Source organism: Gorilla gorilla, chromosome 8, assembly GCF_029281585.2.
Source record: "Gorilla gorilla gorilla isolate KB3781 chromosome 8, NHGRI_mGorGor1-v2.1_pri, whole genome shotgun sequence".
Classification (NCBI taxonomy): domain Eukaryota; kingdom Metazoa; phylum Chordata; class Mammalia; order Primates; family Hominidae; genus Gorilla; species Gorilla gorilla.
In genome coordinates, this window is record NC_073232.2 from 96,726,993 (window position 1) to 96,745,574 (window position 18,582).

General features: G+C 39.8%; 1 protein-coding gene across 9 annotated transcripts in view; it reads left to right on the forward strand.

The window, feature by feature from the left end:
• CCSER2 (coiled-coil serine rich protein 2) overlaps positions 1-18,582 on the forward strand; it is a 180,856-nt gene that overhangs the window by 14,281 nt on the left and 147,993 nt on the right. For 2 of the 9 annotated variants that reach the window (XM_063710291.1, XM_063710290.1), the window contains exon 1: positions 8,516-8,658. The exons of the other annotated variants lie outside the window; for them this stretch is intronic. The gene's annotated coding sequence lies outside the window, so the exon portion shown is untranslated. Of the gene's footprint in view, positions 1-8,515; positions 8,659-18,582 lie in introns of those variants that run through there. 9 annotated transcript variants of the gene reach the window in all.

The following is an 18,582-nucleotide window of genomic DNA, read 5'->3' on the forward strand; positions in this document are numbered from 1 at the left end:
TTCTCTTTCTTTTTTCTTTTGAGATGGAGTCTCGCTCTGTCGCCCAGTGCAGTGGTGCGATCTCTGCTCACTGCAGCCTCTGCCTCCCGGGTTCAAGCAATTCTCCTGCTTCAGCCTCCCAAGTAGCTGGGATAACAGGCACCTGCCACTACACCCAGCTTATTTTTGTATTTTTAGTAGAGTCCGGGGTTTACCATGTTGGCCAGGCTGGTCTCGAACTCCTAACCTCAAACGGCCACCCTGGCCTCCCAAAGTGGTGGGATTACAGGTGTAAGCCATTATGTCTGGCCCTGTTTCTCGTTCATACCTATTCTTTTCCAGCGTCTTTACTGTCTCTTGTTCATGTATTCAGCTAATTTTCCCATCTTAGTTAATGATACTGCCAGTCATTCAGGTGCCCAAAGTATAAACCTGAGAGTAGTCCAGACTTCTCTTATCTCTCATTTTCCATTTGTTGTCAAGTCTTTGTGAGGTATCTCTTCTCTCTTCATTGTCTTTACTGTTTCCTTGGGCTAGGTCTAATATCTAGAGTAGACCACTATAAGAAGCCCCGTCAGTGTAAGTACTCTACCTGGTCCTGGGTATTATACAAAACAAGTATTCAGGAAATGCATTTTGGTTATAGCCAGTAGGAATGCCAAACACAAAATATAGTTTTGAGTTGACCACCCTAGAATAGTGCTTAAACCATGGACTGATTATTCTGTATCCATTAAAGGTCGATTTCCTAAATATCTCAATTAGATGACGTTATGAAGTAATTTTTACTTTTTACAAAAAATTTACTTAAGGCTTAAGAAGGTGATGTGTTAGTATTACAGGGAAAATGCAAGAAAAGTTGTATGGAAACGGCTCTGGCTGGGATATGTGCCAGAAATGATCTTGTAGACATTTTATTAATGGGCTAGAAAAGAGATGAAAAGTTTGCAGGTAACGTTTGGTGCTTATTTATCCACATGACAGTATAAGAGCAGTTAACTACAGGAAGATCTTGAGACTGGAATAGACAAAATTTGAGTATTTGTGTGTGGAATTGTAACCTAATGTATTTGACTAGTACTGTGAAGATGCTGTTTAATTGTCAGTTAATACCCAGGAGAAACTCCTGATATCACTGTGTCATGTTCCTGGAAGATACTGGCATAATATGCTGATGCTTGAGATGTGGTAACATAATCACTGTACCTTTGCATCATTTAATATGTTTCATAAGCACAAGCTGTTTAGTATTGAAGAATTATTTTTTGACCCCAGACATAGTCATAGAAGAGCCCTTTAGTCTCTTGAAATTTTTTTTGGTTTGCTAATAGTAGATCTTAGATAGGATTTGTCTTATTTGTGCCGTCAAAGAAAAGTCCAAATTTGCAGTATTTTCTACTTTAAAACTTAAGATTCTCTCATTCTAAATGTATTTTGCACATATTTCAAAATATCTGAATTTATATTTCGTGAATATTTTACAAAAGTATTGAAGTTTTTTTTGTTAGTTTTTGCTGTTGCTTTATTTTTTTCTTTTTTAATGTTATCTTTTGAATATATGTTTCTTTATTGTTGATCTTTATTTACCTCTGATGAATTTAGGGGTTTATGAGGCTGGCATTAGATTGTCACATGGACATTACCTTGGAAAATCTATTTGAGTACTCTGTATTATAGCATTTTGAAGTTGATAGTGGGATGTGTGTATCGTTTTGGCTTATGTTATTCTGTCCAGAGGATTTTCCCTAGGGAAGGTGGGAAAGAAAGGAAGAATGCTTTGGAGAGAATTCCCATGGTGGACAAGTGGCATTTTGAGTCAGGGGAGTAGTGTGCACTTTGGTAAGGAGTCCTGAAAGAGCATCTTATGATTACAGATCCTGAGGTGGTTTGGTGTGGTTGGAAGGCAGGGTTTGTTGGTTAGTGGTGAGAGGGAGCAGCTGTAAAGGAATACCAAAGCCGCAATTCGAAGGCTTGGGTAATTTTAGCTGCACGCACTCACTAGCTGTGTGTCTATATGTGATTTCCCTAAGTTTCAATTTCCTTAAATGTGCAAAATGAGAATAATACAAATATCTACACTGTAGGATTGTGAGGTTTAAATTAGGTAACATTTGTACCTGGCACACAAGTACTTAATAAATATCAGCTGCTGTTTTTAGGTATTTGTACTTCAGAGAGTTATTGAAGGATTTTAAAATTGAAGAGTGACATGATCGGAATTAGAATTTTGAATACTAATCTCAGGAAAAGTGTAAAAAATGGATAGAAGGGGAAGAAACTGAAGGCGGAAAATTAAGTAGGCCTGTGCTAGAATACTAGCTAGTAAGATTCTAGATTAAGAAATGAGGAGAGGACAGGATGGGTTTGAGAACTATTGCAAATTATCACGTGCATTGTATTCCATGAGTTGGGGAGATCTTAAGGGAACTAGGAGAATTGACAGCAAGAATATGGACAGGATACCTAGCTGAGTAAGAAACATTGTATTTTCCTCCTCTTAATACAACTCAGAAACATACTTTAAAAGCATTTGGTATTTTGACATTTGGTACTGGGACATTTTGAATGTTACCATCTAATCATTTTGGATAAAGATACATGTCTATTTACACAGTTTTGTTTTGGGAGTACTTTATGTACATTCTTGTTGAATACTCTTCTATTTGGCAAGTTTCGTTGTGGCATTTGAAAAACTGCCCTTTCCCAGTAAAATGATTAGATTTTAATTTGTTTACTCAGTTGAATGTTCTTACCTTACATAATTTTACTTAGATTATTTTATAATAGAGAACAAAGGTCTAGATTATGACGTGTTTTCTTGTCACTGAAGTGTTCCTTACGTTGTATTGACCAATTGAACTGTGGGTTAAATATAATGTACTTTAATTTTAAGGTGCGGTTGAGACTCAGGCCCAAGATATTTTACTTTTTATTAATCATATTTTATAAAATTATAATGATAATTATTGAAGTAAACAAGATTTTGGGATTGTGTATAAGGTCATAGGCATTTTCACTTGTTTGTCAGCAACCCCTAGAAGTTATGTCTCCTTTGCTATTGAATTAGAGTAAGACTTTCTACATACTGCTGTATCCAAGGGCAAAAAAGTAATGTTTAGTAGAGCTGCAATCATAAGAAAGATTTTTCAGTGATATTTATTTCTTCACCCAATAGCTTTTATTAAGTGTCTTTTTATGTATTAGAATAATCTTTTTTGAGGCGAAGTTTCACTCTTGTTGCCCAGGCTAGAGTGCAGTGGCGCAATCTCGGCTCACCGCAACCTCTGCCTCCTGGGTTCAAGCGATTCTTCTGCCTCAGCCTCCTGAGTAGTTGGGATTACAGGCATGCACCACCTCGCCTGGCTAATTTTGTACTTTTAGTAGAGGCGGTGTTTCTCTATGTTGGTCAGGCTGGTCTTGAACTCCTGACCTCAGGTGATCCGCCCACCTTGGCCTCCCAAAGTGCTGGGTTTACAGGCGTGAGCCACCGCACCCAGCCATGTATTAGAATAATCTTTAGGAATTAAAAAAAAAAAACTAAATATTTTGTGCTGCTTGTCTTCAAGGAGCTCTCAGTCTAGTGGAGAAAGTAGAACACAGGAAAACATGATTTTAAAAATAAAATAGTGTAATAATTGCTATACCTAGGGATACCCAGCTAAACCATGGGCATATGTAGGAGGAACATCTAATCTGCAGATATCACATGATCATGCTAATTTGGTAGATTTATTGCTATATATTACATGAGAAGAGTAGATCCAGAGCTGAAAGGAGTCTATCATCCAGCCATCTGTTACAGATCAGGACATAGTACATTTCAGAGAGCACATGCTACTTCATGGGAGATGGAAGATTGCAAGAAGCCTCTTGGCAATCCTCACTTCTTATGCCATTTATTTATAAAGAGTATGTTGTGTATGTTCCTTGTCTCCCTGATGGGGCCACTACTCTGTGTAATGGATGAGACATGATGGAGTAGGTTGAGGAGGGAGATACATATGAGGTGAGTTTAAAGGAATTTGAATTATTTGGCGTGAATAAGAGAAATCTGGGACTGTCTTAAAAAAAGTTTTGGGTTTTTTTAATAATAATTTTATACTCAGAGAAATGTTGCAAGACCAAGATTAGTACAAAAAATATCTAAATACTCTTTATCCAGATTTACTTAATATTTTGTGCCATTTTCTTACCATTTGCTCTCTTTCATATATATGTATATATGAATAGGTATATATATGTTTTTATGCATATTATGGCCCTTTATCTCCTAAATACTTCAACATGTATTTCCCAGTCATAGTGATTTAAAAAAAAAATTGTACAGTATGGACTTTACTAAATTTAACATTGACGCAATAGTTTAATCTACCATTTGTATTCCAATTTTTTTTTCAATTGGCCCAGTCACCTTTATAGTATTTCCCCTTCCACAGACTGCTTTTTAAAGAGCAAAGAATGAGTCATGAGTAATTTTTAGTAGAAACTTTCTATTAAGGGTCTAAAGACAATCATGGCGACTTAAAGTTGGATTCCTGTTTTGATCCACATCCATGCCTCCCGCAAACTTTCCTGTCGCAGAAAATGACAGCACAATCCCATTAATTGTTCAAGCCAGAAACCTGAAGCTTATTTGGTTTCTCTTTTAACTTTATCCTTTGAGTTTAACCCATCACTGAGTCCTGTAGTTTCTGTCTCCCCTATATATCTTGAAACCCATCTATTGGCTGGGTGCAGTGGTTCACGCCTATAATCCCAGCACTTGGGGAGGCAGGAGGGTCACTTGAGCTCAGGAGTTCAAGACCAGCCTGGGCAACATAGTGAGACCACACCCCCCCCCCACCCCCATCTACAAAAATTAAAAAGTTAGCTGGGTGTGGTGGCATGTGCCTGTAGTCCCAGCTACTAGGGAGGCTGAGATGAGAGGACTGCTTGAGCCCAGGAAGTCGAGGCTGCAGCGAACTATGATCACCCCACTGTACTCCAGAGTGGGACGACAGAGACCTTGTTTCAAAAAGAAAGAAAGAAACTTGTTTGTACCTTTCTATCCATCTACTTCAACCAGCCTAGTCTATCATTGTTTCTCATCTGGACTCCTACCGACTTTCCTACCTGATTTTTTCCTGCTTCTACATTTTCTTCTTTCCTATTCATTCTCCACGTAACAGCCAGAATGATCTTTTAGAAATATAAATCAGATCGGCCAGGTGCAGTGGCTCACGCCTGTAATCCCAGCACTTTGTGAGGCCCAGGCAGGCGGATCACCTGAGGTCAGGAGTTCAAGACCAGCCTGGCTAACATGGTGAAACCCCATCTCTATTCAAAATACAAAAATTAGCCAGGCATGGTGGCGGCACCTGTAATCCCAGCTACTTGGGAGGCTGAGGCAGGAGAATTGCTTGAACCTGGGAAGTGGAGGTTGCAGTGAGCCGATATTGTGCCACTGCACTCCAGCCTGGGTGACAGAGCGAGATTCCGTCTCCAAAAAGTAATAATAATAACAAAAAATACATCAGATCGCATCACGCTCGTTTATACATTAAATGGCTTTCCACTGCGCCAGAGCACTCTCTGCATAGCTTAACTCTTCTTTAGTCCACAACTTTAAAATATTCTCCCTCTGAGAGGCCTTACTTGATGCCCAGTTTGTTATTTTTCCTAAAGCATTTCGTTTTCCTTTATAGCACTTATGATTTGTAATTATTTAATTGTTTTTTTTTTCTTTTTCTCTATTTCGTACACTAGGTTGTAAGTGCAAAATGCATAGGGACCAGGTCTGTTCTGTGCATTTTTGTATACCTAGCACATTGCTAGGATTATACTAGCTAGGTGATTAATAAATATTTGAATATTTGAGTGAGAGGAAACCTGAGAGGTTATCTAGTCTTACCTCCCACCAATTTAAGAGTCTGCACTATCTCTGTCAAGTGCTTATCTAGCTTATTTTTTAATGCTTTCACAGATGGACAGCTTAGTGTTTTATGTAGTTTACTTTGTTGAATAATTTTGATAGTTTGAAAAGTTTTAGTTTTTGGGCTGAAAACTGCCCTTTTCTTATTTCTATTCATTGATCCTAGTTCTGCCCGTTTGTCACAACTTAAACTATTTTGACCCTACATATAGTATCTTAAACTATTTGACAGCAACCGTCATGTATGCTCTTGGCTTTGTTAGGCTAAACCATTTATAAGTGCTTCAGCTTTTCATCATGTGACATGTTTCTTTACCCTTACCTCCTTTGTATCCCTTTTGCCAGGGTAGCTCTAAAAGTGGTTAATGAAGGATAAAGATACTTATAATCTTTGGTCCAGTCATCTGTGATTAAATGACTTATAGCACATTAATTCAATGTAATATATTGTAGCCCTTAAAATAACAAATATAACTGTAGAACTGTGGGATATATTTATAAAACAATGATATTTTAAAAGTAGAACATTAAATTGTACCTAGATAGTTAATATAGCTGACTCTGTGTGTGTAGATGAAATTTAGAAGGGTACGTGAAGTAATGAGAATAGTTGTATAGTTGTGTTAGGGTGGTGGAATTATAGGGAGAAGTTTTTTTGTTTTTTTTTTTTTTTCCTTTGAGACAGAGTCTTCCTCTGTCACCCTGGCTGGAGTGCAGTGGTGTGATCTCAGATCACTACCTCCCAGGTTCAAGCGATTCTTGTGCCTCAGTGTCCAGAGTAGCTGGGATTACAGGCATCTGCCACCATGTCTGGCTGATTTTTGTATTTTTAGTAGAGATGAGGTTTCGTCCTGTTGGCCAGGCTGGTCTAGAACTCCTTGCCTCAAGTGAGCCACTCACCTTGGCCTCCCAAAATCCCAAAATGCTGGGATTACGGGTGTGCCACCGTGCCTGGCTTTATTTATTTATTTAAGAGACTGGGTCTCACTGTGTTACCCAGGCTGGACTGGAACTCCTGGGCTTAAGTGATCCTCCCACTGCAGCCTTCCGAATAGCTTGGACTATAGGCATGAGCCACCATGCCTGGCCCAGAAGTTTTAAAATATAGAGTATTTTATAATTAGTTTAATAAGAAAGGAAAAAATATAATGCTTGGAAATGTCATTCCAACTAGAATTAAGTGAGATTTCCGTAGTCTGCATTAAGACTGTATTTCTTTTAATGTAGTTAAAGAATGCTTATTTTGTGGCCTTATCACATTGTAATAATAGCCACATTTGGCTAGTGGCTACTGTATTGACGGGGCAGATATATGTATTGGGTAAGGGCAGGTGGAGAACATTTCTTTTGGTACAGTGTTCTATGGATAGTGCCAGAATAAGAGATTGTGTGGGATGGATCACTCATGAGAGCAAGATAGGCAAAATGGTGACTTGTAGGCTGGCCGCGGTGGCTCACGCCTGTAATCCCAGCACTTTGGGAGGCCGAGGCAGGCGGATCACGAGGTCAGGAGATCGAGACCATCCTGGCCAACATGGTGAAACCCTGTCTCTACTAAAAATATAAAAAAAAATTAGCTGGGTGTGGTGGCACACGCCTATAGTCCCAGCTACTCGGGAGGCTGAGGCAGGAGAATTGCTTGAACTCAGGAGGCGGAGGTTGCAGTGAGCCAAGATTGCGTCACTGCACTCCAGCCTGGCGACAGAGGAAGACTCCGTCTCAAAAAAAAAAAAAAAAAAAATAGGTTATTGGTGTCCATACAACCCTTCTGAGGCTCAATCTTGAAGGTAGAGGAGCCAAGGTGAGGTGTGGGAACAGGGCCACAAGACATAGTTCATGGCACTGGCCATTAGGTGGCAGTGTCTCCTCAGGCCTGCTAGTTATTGGAGAAGCTCTCGGGGAGTAGGAAGAATGACGGGGGTGGGGAGCAGTCTTCTCGGTGAGTGGGCAAGGTTTCTGTATATATAAAAGTTTGTTGGTAGTGTCTTTATATTTCAAAGAGTACCTATCACCACCACCACCACTGCCGCCGCCACCACCTCCTCTTACCATATTAAGTGCCACTGACAGATTCAGTGGTCCTGATTCCTGACTCTCTATGTGAACTTGGACAAATTACTTAACTTTTCTAAAGCTATTTCTTCATCTGTGAAATGGGAATAAATATACCTATCTAGTAGTTGTTAAGGTAGGAGGTTAAGGTTAAGATGCGATAATTCTTTTTTTTTTGGAGACAGAGTCTCTGTCACCCAGGCTGGATTGCAGTGGTACAATCTCGGCTCACTGCAACCTCCGCCTTTTAGGTTCAATTGACTCTTATGCCTCAGCCTCCCAAGTAGCTGGGATTACAGGCATGTGCCCCCCACACCTGGCTAATTTTTGTATTTTTAGTACAGATAGGGTTTTACCGTGTTGGCCAGGCTGGTCTCGAACTCCTGACCTCAGGTGATCCACCTGCCTTGGCCTCCCAAAGTGCTGGGATTACAGGCGTGAGCCACCGCGCCCAGCCTAAGATACAGTTCTTATAAGTGAATAGCACAGTGCTACACATACACCTACTTGGTAAAAATTAGTTATCATTAAGGGCCCTGACAGTCATGTTCTCCTCTTTTGTTTTCAGCAGGGACGGTTAAGCCTTTCCACCCTCTAGTTGCATAGGAAGGACAGTTTCTTGCCTCGGTCATGGAGATCCTGTATAGCCTGTCTTCCACGGGTGTTCCTGTCTCTTGAGATAGCAGCCTGAGCCAGCCCCAGGACATTATTCATTTGTATGTACTAACATCTGTTATATGCCAGGCTCTGTGCTAGATGCTGAGTATTAAAAAAAATGAGTCTTTAATTAGGCTGTTGAGTATATGTTGTAGATATTTTCATTATGCTTATGTTTTTGAAATTACTTGTATTGCTCAAGTTCTGTATGCTTTTGTTGGTTGAGTTTGCTCATAACGTTTAGTTAAGACCTAGTCCCTACTTCCTGCAGCCCCATTCAGCTGCAGGTGTGATTTCCACACCCTTCAGGTTTAGCCAATCCTGACTTAGGTGGGTGAATGGGGCCTGCAATTAGCATGGCTACCACAGGCACAATGTTTACCATTCCCATCAAGCTGCCACTTTCTTCTGGACTTAGCTGTAAATCAGAACTTCTGCCTTGTTTTCCCCTTTAGCATTTTCAGTCTCCTAATGGGACTGGAAGCCCACCTTGATCTGATGGTGGGATCTTGTTCCAAATATTGTCGCCACTATTTTCTTTATTTTTAACCTCCTCTTTGAGCTCTTTTCCTGCAGAAAAGAGGGTACAAAATAAAAAACAAACAAACAAACAAACAAACAAACAAACAAAAAAACCCAGGCCAGGCATGGTGGCTCATGCCTGTAATCCCAGCATTTTGGGAGGCTGAGGCGGGTGGATTACTTGTGCTCTGGAGTTCGAGACCAGCCTGGACAATGTGGCAGAAACCCGTTCTTTACAAAAAATACAAAAATTAGCCAGGTGTGGTTGCACACACCTGTAGTCCCAGCTACTGGGAAGGCTGAGGCGGGAGGGTTGCTTGAGCCCAGGAGGTCGAGGCTGCGGTGAGCTGTGTTTGCACTACTTCACTCCTGCCTGGGTGGGTGACAGAGGGAGACTCTATCTCAAACAAAAAACAAAAAAAACAAGATTGCCTCTATGTTGTCTCAAGTTACTTTTTTTTTTTTTTTAAACAGGGTTTGTTTGAAAGAATAGAGTATGTTTCCTGACTGTTTATCTCTTTATTCTTGAACCTGCTGTAGTCAGGTTTCTGTCCTCATCTTGTCTTCTGAAACTGCTTTGGCAAAGGTGACCAAATTTGTAAACTACCAAGCCCAATTATTCTTTTTGGTTGTTAGTTTACTTATATGTGGAATTTGACACTACTGCTTGTTATCTTCAAAGTTTCTTGCAAATTACTTTTTTATTTCTCTTCTTTACTCTTGGATCATACGTTCTCTGCGCCACCCCCCGCCCCCCGCCCCGCTTCCCCCCATCCATTTTTTAAGTGTTGGTGATACCAGGACTGTGCCTTTCTCTCCTTGTTGTACATCTTCTCCAGGTGACCTCACTTGTTTTTGGTGGGAAATTTGACCATCATTCCTGTACTGATAATTCCCAAATCATCATCTTCCTTTCAGATTTTGCCCTTGCATTTCAGACTTCTTTGACCGGTAAACACCCTTGCGTATGCTCTCTAGATATGCACCTCAAAGTTAGCTTGATGTGCTAAGTTTGTGATGTTTTTCCCCAGACATAATGTTTGCCCTCCATGAAAGGCAAACATTATGTCTGGGGAAAAACATCATGTCCAGTCAGACAAGCCCAGAATTTTGAGCTCTTTCCTCTTATCTCCCACATCTAATCAATCACTCATCCATTTATTTGCTAAATATTATGTTCTCATTTTGTGCCCATTATTGTGACAAAAATTCTTTAGATTTAATATTGCTGATATCTTTTGTACCTTTTTGCTACAATCTTTGTTGTCTTTCTCATGTTGTAAATAACCTCTTAACCCATCTCCCCTTCTTAACCCATCTCCTGCATACTTAAATCAAAGTGACTTTTCAAAATTCAGGTCAGATCTTTTTTTTTAATGGTTTAAAACCCTTTAGTTTCCTAATTGCCCATAGTAAAGTCCAAACTTCTTAGTATGGCACATAAGCCACTCTGTAGGCTGTATTTTTTCCACTATTCTTCCTTTCTTCTTATGCATTTCTGAAACCCTGTTCACTACCATTATTCAGCCAACAACAGTTTTCTGAATGTGTCATGCTGGTTCTATGTTTTTGTTTATGCTCTTAGGCTGTATTGTTTTTTCACATTCAGTGTCTTTATTTCTATTTACCATTTATCTTTTGAAACTCAGCTCAAGCATTGCCTCCTCTGCGAAGCCATTTATGTTATCCCTCTCTCCCAGTTAAGCACTTTCTTTTTTGTTCCCCCATGTGCTACCCCATATACTCTGCTCTAGCAGTTATAGTACTTCATTCCCCTTCTCTTGTCTACTCTTGTCTACATGTCTTTTCCCTTATATTGGAAGGTCTTATTTTATCCACAGCCTCTATCTTAGAGCCTGATTCATGATAGGCTTTCAATAAATGTTTAATAACTAAATGAATGTATTTTAAGTCATTGGTGTAATGAAAGCATTTCTTCCTTTACCAGATCATAAGCTGCTTATGGCAAGTACTGTATGTACCTTCTTTACTTTTCAGGATCTTGTCTTATAGTTACTTTATAAAAAAGTGTTGTGGCTGGGCACCGTGGCTCACGCCTGTAATCCCAGCACTTTTGGAGGCTGAGGTGGATGGATCACCTGAGGTCAGGAGTTTGAGACCAGCGTGGCCACCATGGTGAAACCCTGTCTCTACTAAAAATACAAAAATTAGCTGGATGTGGTGGCGGGCTCCTGTAATCACAGTTACTTGGGAGGCTGAGGCAGGAGAATCACTTGAACCTGGGAGGTAGAGGTTGCAGTGAGCCAAGATCATGCCATTGCACTCCAGCCTGGGTGACAAGAGCGAAACTGTCTCAAAAAAAAAAAAAAAAAAAAAGGTATTGTATTAATCTGAGGTGGAGGTTTGCAGTGGATTAAGTGTGGCCTCTCTACAAAGGAAGAAGTTGAGTTCTGTTAGTCCTAAGCACAATGAGATATTTGATGGTCATTATAATTAATTTATAGAGGCAAACATTGCACCTAACTTTAGTCACTTTGGTATTTGGCAAATCAAGCAGATTCTCAGTGTCGGTACTCGGGATTGGTTAAATGCTGTTAACTATTTTAAGGATTTTTACTTTTAAAAAATGTTAAGGTATGGGTGTCCTAGTTGCTATTAAGAGTTGTGTGAGCAATTATCTAAAACATTTTGTAACTAAATCTTACAGGGAGCCAGTATTTGAAGAGCACAGTCATACTGAGACTAAAATTGCGCCATACTCTATTTCTTTTGTAATTTAGTATTTTTTTAAAAAAATGTTTTATGCCAAAAGTTTTAAGTTCCTTCTTCAAAAAAATGAAACAAGTAGGTGTCATGGAGATGCGTAGAGATTGAGATTCTAAATTAGAATACATTATTAAGAAGGAAGCTATCAGGGAAGAGGTTGGTTTCTTCATTAGGGTTAGTAACCCAATATAGTTTGTGGAGAGGTGGAAAAAAATCAATATCATGCATTAGTACCTGTTTTACTTATGTAAACAGGAACCTATGAATAGGAGCTTATAAACCAGTTCTATAGGACCTCAGATATTAATTGAAATATACTGCCAATTGTGTGATAAGCTGTTATACATTATGTGTGTGTGTGTATATACATATAGATGTGCTGATAATGTAAATTTGAGGTAAAAATTAGTAAAATACCTAGCAAGACAGTGTTAAGGAATATGCTGTTTATTCTTGGTTTTAACCTACATTTGTAAAAAACCAGTTAGGTGCCAGCCTATGTCTTAGGGCTTGACTGAGGCAGCAGATGATTGAAAGTCAGTCTGTGTTCTCAAAGAACTTGGCTTCCAGTGGAGGGAAAATAAACTTTGAGTGTCTGAGGGGCATTACTTGGTGTGTTGACAAGAAATGAGAGCCCACATCTGAGGCTGGTGGGTTTGGCTTCTGCAAAGACGGTTTGATACCATGAAGAATGTGTGAAGGGTGAGGGGTAGTGCATTTCAGACACAAGACTATATATGTAAACACGTGTCTGTGAACCCCAGAACTCCCAACAAGTCAGGCATAAACCTTTACAATTAGTCGAATAATTGGGGCTGATGACTAACTACACCGTCCATAGAAACCTTGAAAATTCCCTAGCTCCCTTTTCCCTCCATTGGACTTGCTTCCCAGTGTATGGCCTCATATTTCTTTTTTATGACATTTATTATATTTTTGTGTTTTTTTGTTTTTTTTTTTTTTTGAGACGGAGTCTCTCTCTGTCGCCCTGGCTGGAATGAAGTGGTGTGATCTCGGCTCACTGCAAGCTCCGCCTCCCGGGCTGATGCCATTCTCCTGCCTCAGCCTCCTGAATAGCTGGGACTACAGGTGCCTGCCACCTCGCCCGGCTAATTTTTTTGTGTTTTTAATAGAGACGGGGTTTCACCGTGTTAGCCAGGATGGTCTTGATCTCTTGACCTCGTGATTTGCCCGCCTCAGACTCCCAAAGTGCTGGGATTACAGGCGTGAGCCACCGCGCTCGGCCATATTTTTGTGTTTTTAAATGTCTAGTCTTTGCTGGGCCATTAGCTCTAGGAGTGCAAGGTTCATATCTGTCTGTGACAACTGTATCCACAATAACTTGTGCAGTTGTTGGCACATAATGGATGTTCAGTAAATACTTAGTAGACAAATAATGCTTTTATGGGTGACATAATGGTGTTATGGAAAGCATATAGTAGTTCTGTTGAAGAAGAGAATGTGGTTTAATGCATGATTTTAAGTGTGATTTTCCTTTCCCATTAGGTGGAATTTAGCCATCTAGACAGTAAAGAACACACATGCCTCTTGAGTTGCTCACCTCTGTTTTCCCCTGCCTACAGTGGTTTGGAAGACATAGATAACTATGAAATAGGACATTTTGGGTGAGGTTAGGGTCTAAAGTTAGCATGGAGTTTAAAAATCTCGTATAGTCAAAATTGCCGTTGAGAAGCCAGATGGTGGCTTAAGTTTAACCTGGTTATCTTTTCTTGCAGCTTTGGTTGAGTACCAAAGAGTTGGTCAGTTCAGAGAGTTGGCTTCTGCAAAAAATACCCATTTTCAGATAGTAGTATATCACTGTTGGTAATTTGCTCATACTGTGCCAAGCATGTATAAACTGAGACTTACTGAGGGAGAAAGAGATTCATGTCTTTTCCTATATGTTCACTTTGTAAGTATATTTTTATAGAGTGGAATGAGGGGTGGAATCATCTACACCATTAATGTTCCTCTAGCTCTGGAAAGTAATTTTACTTTGTCTAAATTCAAATATATATGTGTTGGGAGGCTGAGGTGGGAAGATCACCTGAGCTCAGGAGTTGAGGCTGCAGTGAGCTGTGATAGCACCACTGCATGCTGGCTTGGGTGACAGTGAGACCCTATCTAAATATATACACACACACACACACACACACACACACGTGTATATATATATTTATTAATTATACACAGACACGTAATGTGATTGCCTCAACTATTCCCTCCTCCACCATCTCCACTCTTTTCAGGTACAGAAATTCATTTATTTACAAACAGTTTTAAGTTCTGAAAGGCTGTTCATAAATTCTTTTTGTAAATAATCACTAACATTTTCCTTTGGTGTCAGGCATTGCTGAGAAACTTTCATTTTGGTTGGTTGCCTTGTTCATATGTACAGAAGCTTATGAGTTGAAAGTAGAGGAGTTTCTGTATGTGGGACCTGTGAACCTAGGCATTTACTGTCTCCTGGTCCTAGGACCCTGCTTTGCTTAGTGAAGTTTGCTCTTCAGAAAGATTCCTGTAACCTTCTCCCACTGGAAATGACTCAAGACCAGGAACATCTAATTTTCAGGACATACACTTTTTTTTCCCAACTTTTTTTTTTCTTTTTAAAAAGTGCTTTATGTCCAAAGGATTACTTAATTCCCCGAGGATGAGTTAATTCAGGCATTACTGTATCAATAGTATTTTACACAGTTGTGGAATTGGGAGGGGACTTCATTTATCTCCCCCTGGTGCACCTGCAACTCTGAAGGGTCCATTGTATCTGGGGGAAACAGAATGGAATGTAAAAAATGTTTCGTTGATTTATGTGAGGGGCGGGTCAAGAACAGGTTAAACTAATTACGATAATAGGGGTTAAAATAGAGCAGTGGTTCCACAGTGTTTGTGTGTATCAGAATCACTTGGAAGGCTTCATTAAAACAAGATCTCTGGGCTCTACAGAATTGCTGAGCACTATATCTAAGGTAAGGCCTTAGAAAATCTATTTTTAACAAGTTTCTAGGTGTTATTGATGCTACTGCTGATCAGCCTTGGTCAGGGTAGTTAGAAGTTTATGATTTTGCTAATTCAAGAGTCCTTTGTCTTTTGTAGGAGGAGTTAAATGTAGAGATCCAGGGTTTGGGAGTTCTCTGAATAGGGGTATATAGGTGCTCCTGAGAGAGAATGAAAATGAATGCTAAGAGAAGGAGGATAATGTGGAATGTGCTGAAATTTATTTCCTATCTCTTTCCCTGATGAAAGCATCCTTATTTGGGGTTTACTTTTTTATTTTTATTTTATTTTTTTTTCTGAGACGGAGTCTCACTCTGTTGTCCAGGCTGGAGTGCAGTGGTGCAATCTCAGCTCACTGCAACTTCCGCCTCCCGAGTTCAAGTGATTCTCCTACCTCAGCCTCCCAAGTAGCTGGGATTATAGGCACCCGCCACCACACCCAGCTGATTTTTGTATTTTTAGTAGAGATGGGGTTTCACCATCTTGGCCAGGCTGGTCTGGAACTCCTGACCTCAGGTGATCACCTGTCTCAACCACCTAAAGTGCTGGGATGACAGGTGTGAGCCACTGTGCCTGGCTGGGGTTTACTTTTTTAAATGGAAGTTATATATGGATGTTTTCAAACATCATGTGTAGAGAAAACAGCATAATTAATCCCTGGTGTTATTTACCACTTACCTTTTAATAGTTTCAGTTTTAACTGTCACTCTCCCTTTTTTGAGGGGTGTTTTGATATTTAATGGAGTGTTTCAGATTTTCTTACTTTGTGATTCTATCTTTTTTTCTGTATTTGTTAGTTGTGGTTCTTCTATAAAGAAGATTTTCCATCAATTTTTTGGTTACTTTGAAATACAAGAAGAGCAGGATACATGCTTATTTCTTTTATCAACTTGTAGAATAAGTTGTCTTCGCAATAAGGCTTATTTTTACTATTTATAGGAGTAGAAGCAGTTTGAGGCTTTTAATTTTTTAAGAGAAGCTTTAAAAAATGAAGTATAACTTACATGCAATAAAATACGTAAATCTTAAATGATGTGCTCTTGGTGAATTTTACACCATCCAGATCAAGTTGCCAACGTCTCAGTCGTCCCCTTTTCAGTTAGCCCCCTCTTGCAGAGTTAGTCTCTGTCCCAGGGATTTCCAACGTATGAATTCCAGATCGGCAGAATCAACATCACCTGGAAACTTGTTAAAAATACTTTTTCCTAAGGCCTTACCTTTGATATGTTGGTTCAGAAACTCTGGGAGTGGAGTCCAGAGATCTTGTTTTAATGAAGTCTTCCGGGTGATTCTGATACACACAAGCACTGTGGAACCACTACTGTATTCTAACACGTTATCATAATTACTTTAATCAGTTCTTGACCTTACTCTCACATAAATGGATCAACTGAACATTTCTCCCATTCCATTCTGTTTCCTCCACATGCACTGGATTTTTTCCTGTGCCCCTGGGTGAGAAGTCTTGCTGCTGCTTCCCCAGCAGTTTAAGGCTTTTGCTTCAGAGGACAGAAGGAGGCGGGGAAGTGAGAGGGTTTGTGTTTGTTCCAGTGCAGCCTTTAATCACCTCCTGCATGCCTGTGCCATTAAGAGGGGGCTTTCTTATATGTTTCTCTTGAATGCTACATTGAGGCCCATGAGGAAGAGCTTGCTGTTGTGCTAGTCCACATTTGGCTTTTAAGCAGACATTAAAATGTTAGCTTATTACTCCTTTTTATGGTGGTCATTTCTGTCTTTTATGCTCAGCCGAAAGTGAAACTGTTAAATGTCCCGTCCCTCCTGGGAGGGGCTTGTCTCCCTTTGGAATTTGGTTGACTTGCTTGCCTTACAATAACAGCTTTCTGATGGGCTTATGAAAGGTTATGATTTTGAAGATTATCTGGCTCTTCCAGGTTTTTAGGTAGGAGTGATATTAATTGCAGCCTTTTACATCGAAAATGGAAATCTGACCTTCATATAAATGGAATCACACTATATTTATCCTCAAGTCTCTGGATTCTCTTGTTTAAAGGATCCTGTTAGTTTTATCTGTATTGTTGCATATAGCAATAATTAGGTCTTCATTACCGTGTTGTATTCTATTATGTAGAAACTACCACTAGCATTTTTCTTTTTTTTTTTTGAGATGGAGTTTCGCTCTTGTTGCCCAGGCTAGAGTGCAGTGGCGCAATCTCACCTCACTGCAACCTCTGCCTTTTGGATTTTTGGATTCTCCTGCCTCAGCCTCCCGAGTAGCTGGGATTACAGGCATGCGCCACAATGCCTGGCTAATTTTGTATTTTGAGTAGAGACAGGGTTTCTCCACATTGGTCAGGCTGGTCTTGAACTCCCGACCTCAGGTGATCTGCCCACCTCGGCCTCCCAAAGTGCTGGGATTACAGACGTGAGCCACCGTGCCTGGCCTCACTAACATTTTTCTATGAAACTATAATTCTAATGTATGTAGATCTTTACAAAATGTTTAGTGTTTAGGTATTTACTGTTTGTCATATACTGAGCAAGCTGGGGCTTGAGTAGTGTATTCTGGTGAATCAAACCCAGTATGTGCCATTAAGTGAATTTATGGCCTAGTAGTCTTCCATCCATGTTAATGTTACTCCTGTTACTGTTCTTCCTGATGCTGGATCTCCTATGGCCCTGTCCCTACTGCCCATTTAATTTAATATAGGGAACTTTGCTCAAGCAGATCCTATATGGACTGAAATGTTAAATGTTTGCTTGTTGTGATTTGACCTGGTGTTTGTAAAATGTCTGTACTTAATTGTTATACTTGTCTACTATTTTAAAAGGCAGTATATGGGTCAATATTGACATAGTTTGGCATGTGTCATCTTTTCCTAGCCCTCTGCACATTAATGACATTTGCATGCCCCACAGGTATTTGAGTTTTGTGTTCCTGTACCAACTGGTAAAATTTGGAGGGAGAAATTTTTATGGTTTGGCCAGGGGAACTTCTGGTTCCTCTTGTTAGTATTTTTGTTCTTTTAAGTTTAAATTTCAGGAAGTAATGTACATTGGATCTGCATAATAACCTTATTTAATGTTCTTAAACCACAAATTCCTTTTGAGCTTAACTTTTACAAGTTACTATGAACTCCATAAATTGTGAGTGAAAATGAAGTTGTAGCTGGAGCACAGAAAGGTCATATTGATACAATAAAGAGGCTTTGTGTTGAGCATGGCATGTCCTCTTTAAAACTTTGAAGAATCTGGAAGTAAGTGCACCATTTTAAACCTTTACTTTGGCTAAAGTTGTCATTTTTGCTTATTTAATTGGTATTTTATTTTATTTTAATTTATTTTATTTTATTTTTGAGACGGAGTTTCACTCTTGTCACCGAGGCTGGAGCGCAATGGCGCAATCTCCGGTCACTGCAACCTCTGCCTCCCGGGTTCAAGCAATGCTCTAGCCTCAGCCTCCCAAGTAGCTAGAATTACAGGCGGCTGCCACCACGCCCAGCTAATTTTTTTTTTTTTTTTTTTGTATTTTTAGTAGAGATGGGGTTTTACCATGTTGGCCAGGCTGGTCTCAAACTCCTGACCTCAGGTGATCCACCCGCCTTGGCCTCCCAAAGTGCTGGGATTACAGGTGTGAGCCACCATGCCTGGCCGCTTATTTAATTGCTATAATCAAGCCTTTGAATCAGCTTATGCCACAGATGACAGCCAGGAAAAAATGGGAAAAGGGGATATGAAAGAAGTAGTTGAGTAACACAAGGTTAAAAAAAATTACTTTA